We start from the raw sequence: 19,250 nt of genomic DNA on the forward strand, positions 1-19,250 counted from the left end.
TGATTGTGGAAAGTTGTCCCACTCTTCAATGGCTGTGCGAAGTTACTCGATATTAGTGGGAACTGGAACACGGTGTTGATCCAGAGCATCCCAAACATGCTCAATGGGTGACATCTCTGGTGGGTAATGCAGGCCATGGAATAATTGGGACATTTTCAGCTGCCAGGAAATGTTCACAAATCCTTCCAATATGGGACTGTGCATTAACATGCTGAAACATGAGGTGATGGCAGCAGATGAATGGCACGACAATGGGCCTCAGGATCTCATCACGGTATCGCTGTGGATTCAAATTGCCATCGATAAAATGCAATTGTGTTTGTTGTCTGTAGCTTACGCCTGCCCATACCATCACCCCACCGCCACCATGGGTCTCTTTGTTCACAACGTTGACATTAACAAACTGCTCGCCCACACGACGCCATTCAGTTGAAACTGGGGGTTATCCGTGAAGAGCACACTTCTCCGGCATGCCAGTGGCCATCGAATGAGAGTATTTTCCCACTGTAGTCAGTTCAAGACCCTGGTGAGGACAATGAGCATGCACGTACTGTCAAATTCTCCAAAGTGACTTTGGAGGCAGCTTATGGTAGAGAAATGAACATTAAATGATCTGGTAACAGCACTGGTGGACATTCCTGCAGTCAGCATGCCAATTGCACACTCCCTCAAAACTTGTTGTGTTGTGTGACAAAACGGCATATTTTAGAGTGGCCTTTTATTGTCCCCAGCACAAGGTGCACCTATGTAATGATAATTCTGTTGAATCAGCTTCTTGATATGCCACACCTGTCAGGTGGATAGATTATCTTGGCAAAGGAGAAATGCTCACTAACAGGAATGTAAACAAATTTGTGCACAAAATTTGAGAGAAATAAGCTTATTGTGCGTATGGAAAATTTCTGTAATCTTTTATCTTAGCTCATGAAACATGGGACCAACACTTTACATGTTGCGTTTATATTTTTGTCCAGTGTATATTGGTGTAAGCAGTACCTGTAACTGGGCTGTAGGCTTGGCTGATGTTGGTGATGAAAGTTGTGTGGACCAGGGTGGTGCCAGTATTGAATGGTCCCGCAGTTACTTAAACTAGCAAAGACACCTTTGGTCTCTGAACACCGGGGAGAAACATTTTCATTAATCTTTGAGCATTGTTGAGAAAGGTATTCTATGCTCCCATTGCGATAAAAAATAGCAGGTACTTATTTTTGCAAGACAATGTGACAGATGAGACTTTTCTGAACATCTGTTTTATCTGTGTAGGCCCAGCCACAACTTGTGTGCTCTGTCACCTCTGGCCGCATTGCAAATGGCCCAACAAAAAACAATATGGATGTTTGATCTCTGTGGTAACTTGTAACTGTTTAGGGTGAACTCTCAACACTGCATGCAAGAAGGTGTTATTGTCTTTAGGAATTCAGCTATCTACTGTACTTGGCACACCCCCCTCAGGCCATCATAAATAGATGGAACCCCCTTCCTAGAGGATGTTGGCTGGTCCGTTCTCATTGGATATCTTATTTTTATAATCTTTGGTTTTGTCTGGGGATTGGTCAACAATTGATTTTGAATATAAACAAGTCAGATATGGAATTAAAGTAATTTCTTCTTCCTCTTATCTTGTATCCGGCCCATAGATAAAGGTTGCTTGAAAATGCTCCTCTGTTTTAGGTTAGCCAATAGGCCTGTGGCCTTGCGGATCTGATTAGTTCATGCTTTGTCTTGTAAATTAACCTAAGGAACAGCATGCCTAGAATTATGCTTTGTTAATGTCAGTATTGCCTTGTAACTTAAACATTATGCCTTGTAAGTGAATCTATTAATGTTCCATACATTTGCCATAAGTATTTGCCACTCATGATGACCATTTATTGATCTTAGTCCGCTAAACTCACAATGATGGGACCTGGTTTTACTATCAAATTAAATGGAGTCAGATGGTCAGATTTATTAAATGTAGATTGTTAAATATTATTCAGCACTACACCTGCCTTTTCTCTCTAGCTCCACCTCTCTCTCTGGCTGTCATCCTGGTTCCCATGGGGAATAAAACAAACATCAGTTGACCCTTATTTCAACCAATGGAAACAAATCTCTTGTTCATAGTCGGACATACTGTATGTTTGCTACCTGAATTCTCTCTCTTCAGCGCCTCCACCTCTCCCTCACTAGCTCTACCTCTGGCCCCAATGGTGGACAGTTCTGCAGCTGCTTGGGTCGAAAAACCCCATCAATAAACATTAAGGTAATCAATTCATCAGTGTAATGTTATAATGTGTATAATGCTTTTTAAAAATGCATTGCCATCAAATGTTTAGCAACAACCTGGGCAAGAATCACGAGCAAGAACATGTTTGTTACAGCAATACAAACTCTCCATATAGGAAGAAACCTTGGGAGGAACCAGACTGGCGGAGGGAGTACTGTATATTCTGTTTGTCTGTATATTCTATTTGTTGTCTGTATATTCTTTTTATTGTCTGTATATTCTGTTTATTGTCTGTATATTCTGTTTGTCAGTTGTCGTGGAAATTCAACACCAGGGACTCTCGAAGTCAATCTTAAATGAATCAGTATTTATTGTCAGCAAGCTGGAGAGGTCACAGTCAAACTTAGATGCATAAAGTACCGGTCAGAAGTCAGCTCCGTCGGGCCAGTCCCATTTGATCTATTAAATACTGCTTACACAGACAAGTTACATAGGCATGGTTCATAGGGTTGGTTCCTGCTTGTGTCTGGCACCGTCTCCTAACTTAACTTATAGGCCATATTCTGGGCGTTCTGACAGATGGTCCTAAGGAGGTGGTCATGTCGCCCCCCTCAAATCTTTACCAAGCAAAGGCAGGAACCAAGGATTATTTATGACACGAGACAATATGAACATTTTCAAGGCTGTCTCTTCACGTAATAACATTTTCTTCACACTGTATATTCTGTTTATTGTCTGTATATTCTGGTTATTGTCTGTATATTCTGGTTATTGTCTGTATATTCTGTTTATTGTCTGTATATTCTGTTTATTGTCTGTATATTCTGTTTATTGTCTGTATATTCTGTTTATTGTCTGTATATTCTGGTTATTGTCTGTATATTCTGGTTATTGTCTGTATATTCTGTTTATTGTCTGTATATTCTGTTTATTGTCTGTATATTCTGTTTATTGTCTGTATATTTTGTTTATTGTCTGTATATTCTGGTTATTGTCTGTATATTCTGTTTATTGTCTGTATATTCGGTTTATTGTCTGTATATTCTGTTTATTGTCTGTATATTCTGGTTATTGTCTGTATATTCTGGTTATTGTCTGTATATTCTGGTTATTGTCTGTATATTCTGTTTATTGTCTGTATATTCTGGTTATTGTCTGTATATTTTGTTTATTGTCTGTATATTCTGGTTATTGTCTGTATATTCTGTTTATTGTCTGTATATTCTGTTTATTGTCTGTATATTCTGGTTATTGTCTGTATATTCTGTTTATTGTCTGTATATTCTGGTTATTGTCTGTATATTCTGTTTATTGTCTGTATATTCTGTTTATTGTCTGTATATTCTGGTTATTGTCTGTATATTCTGTTAATTGTCTGTATATTCTGGTTATTGTCTGTATATTTTGTTTATTGTCTGTATATTCTGGTTATTGTCTGTATATTCTGGTTATTGTCTGTATATTCTGTTTATTGTCTGTATATTCTGTTTATTGTCTGTATATTCTGGTTATTGTCTGTATATTCTGGTTATTGTCTGTATATTCTGGTTATTGTCTGTATATTCTGTTTATTGTCTGTATATTCTGGTTATTGTCTGTATATTTTGTTTATTGTCTGTATATTCTGGTTATTGTCTGTATATTTTGTTTATTGTCTGTATATTCTGTTTATTGTCTGTATATTCTGGTTATTGTCTGTATATTCTGTTTATTGTCTGTATATTCTGTTTATTGTCTGTATATTCTGGTTATTGTCTGTATATTCTGGTTATTGTCTGTATATTCTGGTTATTGTCTGTATATTTTGTTTATTGTCTGTATATTCTGGTTATTGTCTGTATATTCTGTTTATTGTCTGTATATTCTGTTTATTGTCTGTATATTCTGGTTATTGTCTGTATATTCTGTTTATTGTCTGTATATTCTGGTTATTGTCTGTATATTCTGTTTATTGTCTGTATATTCTGTTTATTGTCTGTATATTCTGGTTATTGTCTGTATATTCTGTTTATTGTCTGTATATTCTGGTTATTGTCTGTATATTTTGTTTATTGTCTGTATATTCTGGTTATTGTCTGTATATTCTGTTTATTGTCTGTATATTCTGTTTATTGTCTGTATATTCTGTTTATTGTCTGTATATTCTGTTTATTGTCTGTATATTCTGGTTATTGTCTGTATATTCTGTTTATTGTGACAGAACCATTTCACACAGTCAAATTCCTGTACATGCAAATGTTTTTGAATAAAGGTGATTCTGGAAGGTCTGACACTGATGTTCCCGAGACAGACAGTACAGCAACACCAGCAGATCTACAACACCCCTCATTCTGAAACAATGTCTCTTCAGAACTAATGGAGTCTACTGGATACAGTGCCTTCAGAAAGTATTCACACCTCTTGACTTTTTCCACATTTTGTTGTGTTCCAGCCTGAATAAAACAATTTTTAAATTGAGGTTTTGTCGTCACTGGCCTACACACAATACCCCATAATGTCAAAGTGGAATTATGTTTTTTGAAATGTTAAATTTTTTATTAAAAACAGAAAGCTGCAATGTCTTGAGTCAATATGTATTCAACCACTTTGTTATGACAAACCTAAATTAGTTCAGGAGTAAATATGTACTTAAGTCACATACTAAGTTGCATGGACTCACTATGTGTACAATAATAGTGTTTAACATTATTTTTTAATGACTACCTCATCTCTGTACCCCACACATACAATTATCTGTAAGGTCCCTCAGTCAAGCAGTGATTTTCCAACACAATTTCAACCACAAAGACCAGGGACATTTTCCAATGCCTCACAAAGAAGAGCACCTATTGGTAGATGGGTAAAAAAAAAATCAGACATTGAATATCCTTTTGAGCACGGTGAAGTTATTAATTACACTTTGGATGGTGTATCAATACACCCAGTCACTACAAAGATACAGGTATCCTTCCTAACTTAGTTGCTGGAGAGGAGAGAAACCACTTAGGGATTTCACCATGAGGCCAATGGTGACTTTAAAACAGTTACAGAGTTTAATGGCTGTGATAGGGGAAAACTGAGGATTGATCAACATTGTAGTTATTCCACAATACTAACCTAATTGATAGTGAAAAGAAGGAAGCCAGTACAAAATACAAATATTCCAAAACATGCATCCTGTTTGCAACAAGGCACTAAAGTAATACAGCAAAAAAATGTGGCAAATCAACTCACTTTTTGTCCTGAGTACAAAGTGTTATGTTTGGGGCAAATCCAATGCAACACATTAAGTACCACCCTACATATTTTCAAGCATAGTGGTGGCTGCTTGGAATACAGTATTTAAGGACTGGGGTGTTTTTCAGCATACAAAAGATACGGAATAGAGCTAAGCACAGGCAAAATCGTGTAGGAAAACCAGGTTCAGTCTGCTTTCCACCAGACAAAGGGAGATGAATTCACCTTTCAGCAGGACAATAACCTAAAACACAAGGACAAATATACACTGGAGTTGCTTACCAAGAAGCCAGTAAATGTTCTTGAGTGGCCGAGTTACAGTTTTGTCTTACAGTTTTTCTCAGTCGCTTTGGTGCATTTCTTAGATCAAAAGTGCAATTCTTGATACCATTTGCACAAATTCCGAATCATCTAGTCACTTGTGCACATCATTAAAGCAATTTCTTATTCCTTTGAACAAATTGCAATTGATAATGTACAAGTGTCAGCTTTTTTCCACATTATCAATTGCTCATGTCATGTTGATCAAAATATAGTAGATGGTTCTCTGTTGAATAGTCTTACCCCTCAAAACATCTAGGCATTAGTTCCTTGCATAAGCTATTACTTACAAAATTGTTGAACTATTTGTCATAAACTGTCAAGCATAGTTTTACACATTTCTATTAGAGCTTTTGTACAAAAACGTGAATTGATGATTCGTGCAGGTGAAATTGACCCTCACTCATGAAGGAATGTAAAGTGTTAGTTCAACCAACAATCAACCAGTTGTCTAAATTGCTCAAAGGTGCATCTAATGAAGAATCAATTGGCAAGCATATATAGACAGACCATAACACAGAGTTGAAATTTTCCAATAATGGATGGACCAGGAAACGAACAGGGTCAACAGCCAAGAGGAGGAAGAAGAGGAGTAAGGATGTGTGGTGGAAGGCAAAACAGAGGAAGAGGCAGAAGAGGACATAGGCGCATATCTGATGACATAAGGGCCACTATTGTAGACCATGTTGTCAATCATGGCCTTACAATGGCTGAGGCGGGTCGAAGGGTGCAGCCGAATATTGGGAGATCAACCGTGTCCTCATTAGTTCAAACGTTTCGAAGAGAGAACAGGTATGTCCACCAATGTACAGTGCACTGTTACTGTATTTAAGCAGTATACTGTATACTTCCTACAATGCTTCATATTACAGTAGTCCACTTGTATTTCACAGCATACAGAAATATACTCTATACAGATACATACTGCACCTTACATGCACCCACCTGTATGTTTTACAGTAAAATGTGTGTTCGCATCGTTTTTGTTTGTGAAAGTGTGCGATGCATCACTGCATTTTTCCCCACATAGGACTGCAAGATTACCTCAAACCGGTGGCAAACAATGCCATGAGACTCAGGGAAATACAAAGGACCATTATAGAAGACAAGGATGTCTTTGAAAACATCCATACGGTTAGCATCTCAACCATCGACAGGGTGCTGCATAAAAACCAGATGAGTATGAAACAGCTGTACCGTGTACCATTCCAAAGGAATGAGGACAGAGTTAAGGAGTTACGGTACCAGCATGTACAGGTAAAACATATATCTATGTAACTACTTTACAGCAACATTTTATAGTGATACATAGTACAGTAAGCATAAACTGCACACATTTCCATTGCTGTGGAAGGAACATGCAATATATGTACATTTTATATCACTCTTCCTTACCAAAACAAATTCAACTGTGTGTTCTGGGATATAGCGTATAATGGAGTTGGAATCAAGTGAACCCTCTCACAACTTTATATACGTGGATGAGGCTGGCTTCAACCTGACCAAATGCAGAAGGCGGGGTCGGAATATCATCGGTCACAGAGCTATTGTGGATTTGCCAGGCCAACGGGGAGGAAATATCAGCATGTGTGCTGCTATTTCGGAGCATGGTGTCCTAACCCATATCCCCCTTATAGGGCCATACAACACCCAGCATCTACTCAACTTTTTAGAGACTCTCTACAGGGCTCTCATCCCTGATGATGAGAGGGGTCTGTTTAGAGAGGATTTGACAAAGTATGTGGTCATTTGTGATAATGTGAGTTTCCATCGATCAAACATCATAAGGCTATGGTTTGTGACCCACCCGAGGATGCTCATAGAATTCCTCCCACCTTATTCACCATTCCTTAACCCAATTGAGGAGTTATTTTCAGCATGGAGGTGGAAGGTGTACGATCGTCAGACACACACACAGATGACCCTGCTGGCTGCAATGGATGCAGCATGTGAGGACATCACAGTAGACGCCTGCAGAGGATGGATACGGCATTCCAAAAGATTCTTTCCACGTTGCATTGGAAGGGAAAATATCCGGTGTGATGTGGATGAGAATATGTGGGCCGACAGACAGGAACGTCTGGATGTGTAGAGACAGCATAACAGTGCTGCGGGCAAAGTTGTGCCTTAGGGGTGGTTTCCTGTGTTTCTTTCTAATTTAGTTTTTTGTTCCTTTGTGCCCCTTGGGTTGTCCAGTCTCTTTCAATCAATAACCCACATACAGTAATATGTAAATAGTACTGTTGAAATTGATATATGCCATAGAAGTGCAGCCTTGTGCATTATCAATACAGTAACTGTCATCCAAACTGTAGCCTAAGTTTACATCAGGTAATACTGTCAAAGTACACAGTTACATTGACAACAGGCCTCAACATTTTGACGACCTTGTTCGTGAACAATGACTCAATGACGTATCATTCTGATGACACTGACATGATCATTGGCATGAATATTTACTTTTGAGAGATGTACTAAGGATTTTTAGTGACTGACTAGCTTTAGAAACATATCTATTGTATATTGCAGTTTGTACAAATTGTTCTGAGAAATGCACTTATTATTTTGCACATGTTAGGGATGATGTGAAAAATGCACCAAAGCGACTGAGAAAAACTGTAAATCTGCTAGAAAATCTACAGTATGGCAAGACCTGAAAATGGTTGTCTAGCAATGATCAACAACCAATTTGACAGAGCTTGAAGAATTTTGAAAAGAATAATGGGAAAATGTTGCACAATCCAGGTCTGGAAAGCTCTTAGAGATTTACCCAGAAACACTCACAGCTGTAATGGCTGACAAAGGTGATTCTAATATGAACTCAGGGGGTTCAATTCTTATTTATAAATGTTAGAATTTTTCTTCCACTTTTACAGTAGAGTATTTTGTGTAGATCATTGACAAAAAGTTACAATTAAATCCATTTTTACCCCACTTTGTAACACAACAAAATGTGGAAAAAGTAAAGTGGGTTGAGTAATTTCTGAATGCACTGGTGTTGTTGAACCAATACGTTGGGAATTTAACAGGTGTCCTTGGTGCAACATTTTGAGTTCATATCAAAAGACTGGGTGATGTAACAGAACACGGGTAAAAGATTAGTTCATACAATGTCCTCCAAAGTTTGGGGTGTTTAAAACCATGGGAGAGTCAAACCTGTTCAAGATCACTCCTTTTCACTTTAAAGATTGCTTATAGAAGTCTGTCTAATGCTGATGTACCCTACTTTAGCCTTTTTAGTAAGTGGATGGATTGGTGTAGTATGCTGACTGGCTTTATCTTGAGCCTCAATGGGATAAGCTTGTCCAGGCGGATAACCTGGAGGGACACTACTGTAACGGTCCTGACCAGTTTTATGTTGTTTTTGTATGTGTAATTGGTCAGGGCGTTAGTTTTGGGTGGGCAGTCTATGTTATCTGTTTCTATGTTGGTTTTGGGTTGCCTGGTATGGCTCTTGATTAGAGGCAGGTGGTTTGCGTTTTCCTCTAATTAAGAGTCATATTTAGGTAGGGCGTTCTCACTGTTTGTTTGTGGGTGATTGTCTCCTGTGTCGTGTCGATGTATGTACCATACGAGACTGTTTGGCTGTTCGTTTCGTTTCGATGTCGTCTGTTTCCTGTACGTGAGTTTATGTTTAGTTATGTAAGTTTATGTTCAGGTTTCGTCAACGTCGTTTTCTTGTTTTGTAAATTTGAAAGTGTTTTGTGTTTCGTGTTGCCATCGTCGTATTTAAAATAAAAGATGGCTTATTTCCCTCAAGCTGCATTTTGGTCTGAAGATCCTTCTCTCCTCACCTCGTCCGAGGATGAGGAGAGAGACAGCCGTTACAACTACGGTATTGTGTTGCTTTAAAAAGTTGATAGGTAGCCTAGGAATGAACCAATAACCTGGCAGTGGCAACAGGTTTCTCTGTGGTTCCTCTTATATAAGACTAGTTAGGCCTGAACAGGTGTCCCCAACATGAACATTTCCAGTCCAGCTAGTTTTACAGGTGCGAGAGAATGTGTTGTGGACGTATGAACTCTGAACAAAGGGAATTGACAGTGAAACTTCAATGTCTTTCGTCACCTGTTGAACACTGAGGATCAAGACAGTGAGGTTTTCAAAGACAGAAAAACATTTAAATAATAGTAAAGGTGTACCATAACTTTAATACAGATATGAAGTCAGTCCTGTCCGAGCAGCTCCAGTGCCCAGTGTGTTTGTGCGTTTTCACCAACCCGGTGAGTCTACCGTGCGACCACACCTTCTGCCGCCCCTGCATCAGCGCTCACCTGTTGCAGAGCTCAGTGAAGAGCCAGAGCCGCTGCCCAGAGTGTCGCGGCCCTTTCAGCCAGAAGGATCTCCGGGCTCACCGTGTCTTGACCAATATGGCAGATGCGGCTCGAGAGGAGGAGGAGAGCGGCCTCGCAGCGAGGGGACCAGAGTCACCGCAGGGACACACTGTAGCCTCAGAGCTGGTGTGTCCAGAGCATGACGAGAAGTTCAAGTTGTTCTGTGAGACAGACCAGAGGTTGGTGTGTGTGATCTGTAGAGATGGAGAAAAGCACCGGGGACACACGTTCACACCTGTGAAAGAGGCAGCAAAGATCAGTAAGGTGTGTAGGTCTATGGCAGCACAGTTCTTTTTAAACCTCATAATTGTACTTATACTGCCGTGTGAACGTCTTAAATGGTAAGAGATGTTTATTATATAACTTTGCTTGCCTGTAGGTTTCCAAGTCTATATATGTTTAATTTCCTCAATCTGTTTAAATGTTCTATACAACAGTAAGTAACTTGATAAAACTTGCAAAATCTCTATCTCTCTCTTAATTTCTCTTAATCTCTTTCTTAATCTCTCTCTTTCAATCTTGCTCTCTTTCTCTCTGTCATAAATATAATCTTTAAATCTGTAAACGCTGTTAAACCCATGCCAAAGTAGGCTACATGCCATGCATTCTCTCAGTCACAAGGAGTGTTGTGGTATGTATCTGTTCGAGAGCTCTGTTGGCTCTCTGGCCAGCATTCAATCAGATGTGCGTTGTAGACAAGGGCATTGTATACCGACAATGCACCTTTTAAAGTCAATTTCCCAGATGTTCACAGAGATCAAGTTCACAATAAACGCTGCCGATGTCGCCTCAAGCGGAAAATTATCTTTAGATGTCAAAGGTGGTGCATTGTAGAATATTCTGCTCCTCAAACCAGGCTCTCTGTATGTGTGATAAATAGAAAGGCATAAGCGACATAAGCAGCCACTTAGGGCCCCCAACTAGGGATGTTAACGGTTAACCGTTAAAGCCGCCGAAAATACATTTGACCAGTCAAGCTTATCAGTCTATAGGTTCATTTGCATCATTTTGTGGAATTAAATTGGCTCATTTGTATTTTCGTTAGTCATCATGCATTTTATTTATCACACATACAGAGAGCCTATTTTGAGGAGCGAAATAGCCTACCACCTGTCAGACAGCATGAGAGTAGCTCCTCAAAAATGCCTGTAGGCTACTGGAGTGAAACCTGCTTTTGTCAGCCCCCCAAAATAACAATTGTATATGTAATCATGTGTTAAAACTTGTGGCGACGATTAAAAAGTAGCCATTTCTATTTCTCAATCTCAACTCGTAAAGCGCGCCTCCCATTCACCATTTGGATGCCTAGGCCTACCGTTGACTGTCAGCGCATCACCCACCACTTTGCAATGCAATGTCCCTTTTTCTCCCCAATTGGTAGTTAGTCTTGTCCCATTGCTGCAACTCCCGTACGGACACAGGAGAGGCGAAGATCGAGAGCAGTGCGTCCTCCGAAACACAACCCAGCCGAGCCGCTTCTTGACACAATGCCCGCTTAACCCAGAAGCCAGCCGCACCAATATGTCAGATGATACACTGTACACCTGGCAACCGTGTCAGCGTGCATTGCACCTGGCCCGCCACAGGAGTCGCTAGTGCACGATGGGACAAGGACATCCCTGCCGGCCAAACCCTCCCTTAACCGGGATGACACAGGCCGGCTGCAACAGAGCTTGGACTCGAACCCAGAATCTCTAGTAGCACAGCTAGCACTGCAACACAGTTCTTTAAACCACTGCACCACTCAGGAGGCCTAAAAATTGTTTGAAACCTAAACATTTTAGTAAATAATGAGGCATGTCTTACCTTGCTTCAAAGTATCCTTTGCGAAAATACATCCACAGAAACGTGGAGGCAATTAGTTTATAAAGACTTCCTGATGCCATCAACCAGCATTTCTCTCCTGTTCTATTGGTTTTCATATCAACTTTCTTTTGTTGTCCAGAAGCCAAAGGCACAATCCTAGTCATATTAGCTACCCATCCTTGCAGTTGCTATTAGATTTCCCCTCTTTCTAAGTTTCTAATGGAGATTTTCATTCGCTGTTTAGAACTGTGTTTTCCGCTAATTTCAATTTGTCAAATGTTTAAATATGGCGTTTAATTAGCTGCTTCATTACAGGAGTTGCATGTTCTATAATAGGCTATGGACTTTTTTTTCAGTATACCACCCTATTTCTCACCAATTTCATGAAATCCAATTGCAATCCAATTACGATCTTGTCTCATCGCGGCAACTCCCCAACAGGCTCGGGAGAGGCGAAGGTCGAGTCATGCGTCCTATGAAACATGACCCGCCAAGACGCTCTTCTTAACACCCGCTTGCTTAACCCGGAAGTCAGCTTCACCAATGTGTCAGAGGAAACACTGTTCAACTGACGACCGCAGTCAGCTTGCAGGTGCCCGGACCACCACAAGGAGTCGCTAGAGTGCAATGAGCCATGGAAAGCCCCCCTGGCCAAACCCTGGGATCGAACCCCAAGCTGTAGTGATGCCGCAACACTGCGATGCAGTGCCTAACATTCTCACCAGACCGCGCGCACGTGTGCGTCTGAGTGCATCATCGCACATGTTGATTTTGTCCCCCCACACCAGACGCTATCAGGACACACAGGTTGAAATATCAAAACAATTTGGGGACAGGTCAAAAATAAATAAACATTTATAGCTTGCTGTTGCTAGCTCATTTGTTCTGGGATATAAACATTGGATTGTTATTTTACCTGAAATGCACAAGGTCCTCTACTCCGACAATTAATCCACAGATAAAACGGTAAACCAAATTATTTTCTAGTCATCTCTTGTCACGCCCTGGGCATAGAGAGGGTTTTAGTCTCTATTTTGGTTAGGCCAGGGTGTGATTAGGGTGGGCATTCTGTGTTATATTTCTGGCTGGGTCTTCCAGCATGACAACGACCCGAAACACACAGCCAGGGCAACTAAGGAGTGGCTCCGTAAGAAGCATCTCAAGGTCCTGGAGTGGCCTAGCCAGTCTCCAGACCTGAACCCAACGGAAAATCTTTGGAGGGAGCTGAAAGTCTGTATTTCCCAGCGACAGCCCCGAAACCTGAAGGGTCTGGAGAAGGTCTGTATGGAGGAGTGGGCCAAAATCCCTGCTGCAGTGTGTGCAAACCTGGTCAAGAACTACAGGAAACGTATGATCTCTGTAATTGCAAACAAAGGTTTCTGTACCAAATATTAAGTTCTGCTTTTCTGATGTATCAAATACTTATGTCATGCAATAAAATGCAAATTAATTACTTATACAATGTGATTTTCTGGATTTTTGTTTTAGATTCCATCTCTCACAGTTGAAGTGTACCTATGATAAACAATTACAGACCTCTACATGCTTTTTAAGTAGGAAAACCTGCAAAATCGGCAGTGTTTCAGATACTTGTTCTCCCCACTGTATCTCTGATAGTATTTTCTGTTGGTCATGTTATTTTACTGGTTGGACATTTTCCTATCGTTTGCTGACCGGTTAATGAGGGTCAGTTAGTCGGCAGAATACCGACCAGGCATGCAGGGCACGTGCCCAGGGGTCCTGACCTCCAGGGTGCCTCCATTGATATTGTTAGTCACTCTCACTCAGATATCATTAACATGGCATAAGTCACTGTAAAATGTGTAGAATTGCAGGAAATTAGCTTTAAAACGCAAACATGTATCTCTGCCCCATTGCAAAATGAGTAGATTACATGACATGTTTTATTTTTAAAAATTGCTTGCTTGGTAGGGGGGCATTTGATTGAATCCTGGTCTCTGGGTTGTTAGAACGTTCTGAGGGGAGCTCTGGGGTTCCTGTGAAAGAAATGGAAGAACTGAACCAACAGCAGGCCTCTGAGATCATCAAGACCAAGGTGAGGGCATCTCTTTCTCTCTCACTCACACCTACACATAGTACAGAAAACATGCAACACTGCATAGAACATGTAAATTATCAACCCAACCACGCTGATAGATTTAATCTCGCAGAAGACACATTTCTGTTGGCTGTAACTAATGGACAATAAAGTTGTATTGTATGTGTTATTGTATTGAATAATTTACTAATCTGTGAATGTGACTTTAGTAAAGCTTGAAGAAAGTGGTGTGTCATACAGTCAAACATTTCCATCCCATCACAGGAGAAGTCTAAAAGCCTGTCGTCTCACATCTCCTCCTGTTTCGAGGAGCTGCACCAGTTCCTGAGGAGGAGGGAGGAGGAGTTGAAGGAGGAGCAGGAGAGGGAAGAGAAGAAAACTGTGGCGGCCATGTTGAAGAATGATTGTGTGATAGAGAACAGGCTGGTGATTGGGAGGGAGATGGAAGTGACTCTGCAGTCTGGTCTGGAGATACATAAGTCTGACCACTTTCTAGAGGTGAGAGGAGTCTCACAGAGTCTAGTTACTGGTTGTCTTGTGGTCTGCCTTTCATAATTAGTGATTTGATGTGTGTGTGTGTGTGTGTATGTGTGTTCACAGTGGTGGAGTGAAAGAGGCCTTCCTGTTATTGAGGGGATGAAGATGAAGGACACAGCCAAACCTAAGTGCAAAAACATTAAATATACACACATGAATACAATGACATGAGCAAATATACAGTACCAGTCAAAAGTTTGGACACACCCTACTCATTCAAGGGTTTTTCTTTATTTTTACTATTTTCTACATTATAGAATAATAGTGTAGACATGAAAACTATGTAATAACATATGGAATCATGTAGTAACCCAAAAAGTGTTAAACAAAATATATTTTATATTTGAGATTCTTCAAAGTAGCCATCCTTTGCCTTGATTACAGCTTTGCATACTCTTGCCATTCTCTCAACCAGCTTCATGAGGAATGCTTTTCCAATAGTCTTGAAGGAGTTCCCACATATGCTGAGCCCTTGTTGGCTGCTTTTCCTTCACTCTGTGGTCCAACTCATCCCAAACCATCCCAATTAGGTTGAGGTCGAGTGATTGTTTTGTTTAACACTTTTTTGGTCACTACATGATTCCATATGTGTTATTTCATAGTTTTGAAGTCTACACTATAATTCTACAATGTAGAAAATAGTCAAAATAAAGACAAACTTTTTGACAGGTACTGTATGTATAGGCCTTGTATTGCCTTCTGAGAGATATGTTGTGTCTTTTAGACCAATATGGCCACCAGTGTCCCCACGATTAATTATTGCTTTGATAGGAAATGTTTGTTCCAGACAGTCTAACTCCAAAATTGTGAACTTTTTGTGGTGATTTCAACCCTGTCTGTTTCAGGTACAGGTCAAAGGTTAGAGGTCTGTCTGTGACCCCTGACTCTTTCAATCTCGGCCTCTACGAGACTCACTTGCCCTTCTGCATATGGAAGGAGATGCTAAAGGTTGTCAAACAAGGTGAGAATGAGGACTGACTGGGGAAACCAGGTGAGAATGAGGACTGACTGGGGAAACCAAGTGAGAGTGAGGACTGACTGGGGAAACCAGGTGAGAATGAGGACTGACTGGGGAAACCAGGTGAGAATGAGGACTGACTGGGGAAACCAAGTGAGAGTGAGGACTGACTGGGGAAACCAGGTGAGAATGAGGACTGACTGGGGAAACCAGGTGAGAATGAGGACTGACTGGGGAAACCAGGTGAGAGTGAGGACTGACTGCGGAAACCAGCTGAGAGTTAGGACTGACTGGGGAAACCAGGTGAGACTGAGGACAGACTGGGGAAACCAGGTGAGAGTGAGGACTGACTGCGGAAACCAGCTGAGAGTTAGGACAGACTGAGGAAACCAGGTGAGACTGAGGACTGACTGGGGAAACCAGGTGAGACTGAGGACAGACTGGGGAAACCAGGTGAAGGAGAGAACATGGGAAAGTGTGTGTCTCTAACTCCATCTCTCTCTCTGTCTGTTGAACTCTTCCCCTCAGTTCCTGTGCGCCTCACCCTTAGCAGCAGTGATGATTCCTATTTAAAGGTATCAGAGGGTGGGGCCAGTGTCAGGCACGCAGACCAGAAGGGCGGCTTCGGCTTCGGCTTCAAGTACTACCGTGACTACGCCGCCACCACCACCGTCGTCTCCACAGAAACCGTCCAAACAGGACAGCACTACTGGGAAGTGGAGGTGGGGGGGAAGCTGGACTGGGGGGTGGGGCTGAAAGTGAAGGAAGATTCCGGCAAAGAGTCTGTCCTGTCTCCAGAGAGGGAGATAATGTTGCACCTGAAGCCTGAGAAGGGCCTGGTGTTCAGCCATGATGGTGTGGAGACGCCCCTGATGGCTGCTGGTGGTGACCCAGGTACTCAGGCTGAGGCCCAGGCCGGGCCTCGTAGGGTGGGGCTGTACCTAGACTGTGACAGGGAGAGGGTGTCCTTCTATGATGCAGACAGCATGGTTCTCCTCCACTCCTCATGGTGCAGCTTCATCTCCCCGTGTTCCTTATGCCTCTGCCCCGGGCCGTACATGGAGGGCCGCAACACTAACCCACTGACTGTCTGTTGGTTCTGACCCAGCTTGCAACTGGTTGCAATGACGTCTTCATGACATCTTTCATTATGTCATGTCAGGTTTTATTTTATAACCTCATCATGAAAAATTGCTGTAGCTGATTGGCCCTTACAATTTCTATGGTGCATTACATTTCTTGTTGATGTTGGGTATTTGAGGAACTATTTACTAGAGTGATCAAATTATGAATTTTGACTTAATACTTTTCTTAAGGTATATTGTTGACATTGGAGGCATATTCTGTTAAGACTTGGTTTGTAGTGTCCTTTTTGTAATATTACTATGGTGACGGCAGGGTTATGCTTCGTGGACATAATGTCACTGTACAATATCCAAGAAAAAGGTAATTCATATAAAATATTCCATTGAAAAAAATCAGTACAGTTCTGTAACGGCAGCCTTCCCTCTCTTCACTATAAGAGAGGGTGAAACAGGGATCGGACCAACACGCAGCGTAGCCAGTGCTCAACATGTTTAATTAAACAAACAGTGAACACTTACAACGAACAAAATAACAAAATGTGGCAAACCGAAACAGTCCTATCTGGTGCAGAATACAAACACAGAGACAGGAAACAACCACCCACAATCCCCAACACAAAACAAGCCACCTATATATGATTCTCAATCAGGGACAACGATTGACAGCTGTCTCTGATTGAGAACCATATTAGGCTGGACACAGAAACAGACTAACTAGACACATAACATAGAATTCCCACCCAGCTCACGTCCTGACCAACACTAAACAAGGAAAACGCATAAGAACTCTGGTCAGGACGTTACAGTACCCCCCCTCCTGAGGTGCGGACTCCGAACACACCCCTAAAACTCAAGAGGAGGGTCTGGGTGGGCATCTGTCCGCTGTGTCGGCTCCGGCGCAGGACGAGGACACCACTCCAACACTGTCTTTGTCCCCCTCCTTAGCGTCCTTTGAGTGGCGACACTCGCCCACGACTTTGGCCTAAGAATCCTCCCCAAGGCCCCCACATGATTTAGGAGGTAGCTCAGGACAGAGAGGTAGCTCAGGACAGAGAGGTAGCTCAGGACAGAGAGGTAGCTCAGGACAGAGAGGTAGCTCAGGACAGAGAGGTAGCTCAGGACAGAGAGGTAGCTCAGGACAGAGAGGTAGCTCCGGACTGAGTGGCAGCTCCGGACTGCTCCGGACTGCGTGGCAGCTCCGGACTGCGTGGCAGCTCCGGACTGCGTGGCAGCTCCGGACTGCGTGGCAGCTCCGGACTGCAGGGCGGCTCACGACTGCAGGGCGGCTCACGACTGGAAGGCGGCTCACGACTGGAAGGCGGCTCACGACTGGAAGGCGGCTCACGACTGGGGGGCGGCTCACGACTGGGGGGCGGCTCACGACTGGCGGGCGGCTCACGACTGGCGGGCGGCTCACGACTGGCGGGCGGCTCACGACTGGAGGGCGGCTCACGACTGGAGGGCGGCTCACGACTGGAGGGCGGCTCACGACTGGAGGGCGGCTCACGACTGGGAGGCGGCTCACGACTGGGAGGCGGCTCACGACTGGGAGGCGGCTCACGACTGGGAGGCGGCTCACGACTGGGAGGCGGCTCACGACTGGAGGGCGGCTCACGACTGGAGGGCGGCTCACGACTGGGAGGCGGCTCACGACTGGGAGGCGGCTCACGACTGGGAGGCGGCTCACGACTGGGAGGCGGCTCACGACTGGGAGGCGGCTCACGACTGGGAGGCGGCTCACGACTGGGAGGCGGCTCACGACTGGGAGGCGGCTCACGACTGGGAGGCGGCTCACGACTGGGAGGCGGCTCACGACTGGGAGGCGGCTCACGACTGGGAGGCGGCTCACGACTGGGAGGCGGCTCACGACTGGGAGGCGGCTCACGACTGGGAGGCGGCTCACGACTGGCTGGCGGCTCCTGACTGGCTGGCGGCTCCTGACTGGCTGGCGGCTCCTGACTGGCTGGCGGCTCCTGACTGGCTGGCGGCTCCTGACTGGCTGGCTGGCGGTTCTGGCAGCTCCTGACTGGCTGGCGGCTCTGGTAGCTCCTGACTGGCTGGCGGCTCTGGTAGCTCCTGACTGGCTGGCGGCTCTGGCAGCTCCTGACTGGCTGGCGGCTCTGGCGGCTCCTGACTGGCTGGCGGCTCTGGCGGCTCCTGACTGACGGACGGCTCTAGCGGCTCCTGACTGACGGACGGCTCTAGCGGCTCGGGACAGACGGACGGCTCTAGCGGCTCGGGACAGACGGACGGCTCAGATGGCGCTGGGCAGACGGACGGCTCAGATGGCGCTGGGCAGACGGACGGCTCAGATGGCGCTGGGCAGACGGACGGCTCAGATGGCGCTGGACAGACGGATGGCTCAGATGGCGCTGGGCAGACGGATGGCTCAGACGGCGCTGGGCAGACGAGCAGTGCAGGCGGTGTTGGGCAGACGAGCAGTGCAGGCGGCGTTGGGCAGACGGCCGACTCTGACCTGCTGAGGCGCACAGTAAGCCTGGTGCGTGGTACCGGACTGGAGACACGCACCTCAAGGCTAGTGCGGAGAGCAGGAACAGGGCACACTGGTTTCTCAAAGCGCACTATAGGCCTGGTGCGTGGTGCCGGAACTGGTGGTACCGGACTGAGGGCACGCACCTCAGGGCGAGTGCGGGGAGAAGGAACAGTGCGTACAGGGCTCTGGAGACGCACAGGAGGCTTGGTGCGTGGTGCCGGAACTGGAGGT

At 43.8% G+C, this 19,250-nt stretch overlaps 1 pseudogene; it reads left to right on the forward strand.

Annotated features, from left to right (window-relative positions):
* The first annotated feature begins 9,893 nt into the window (after positions 1–9,893).
* Positions 9,894–17,387, forward strand: LOC129837786 (nuclear factor 7, brain-like; annotated as a pseudogene).
* Positions 17,388–19,250: the final 1,863 nt, after the last annotated feature.

Source organism: Salvelinus fontinalis, chromosome 38 (assembly GCF_029448725.1).
Source record: "Salvelinus fontinalis isolate EN_2023a chromosome 38, ASM2944872v1, whole genome shotgun sequence".
In the NCBI taxonomy this organism is placed as follows: domain Eukaryota; kingdom Metazoa; phylum Chordata; class Actinopteri; order Salmoniformes; family Salmonidae; genus Salvelinus; species Salvelinus fontinalis.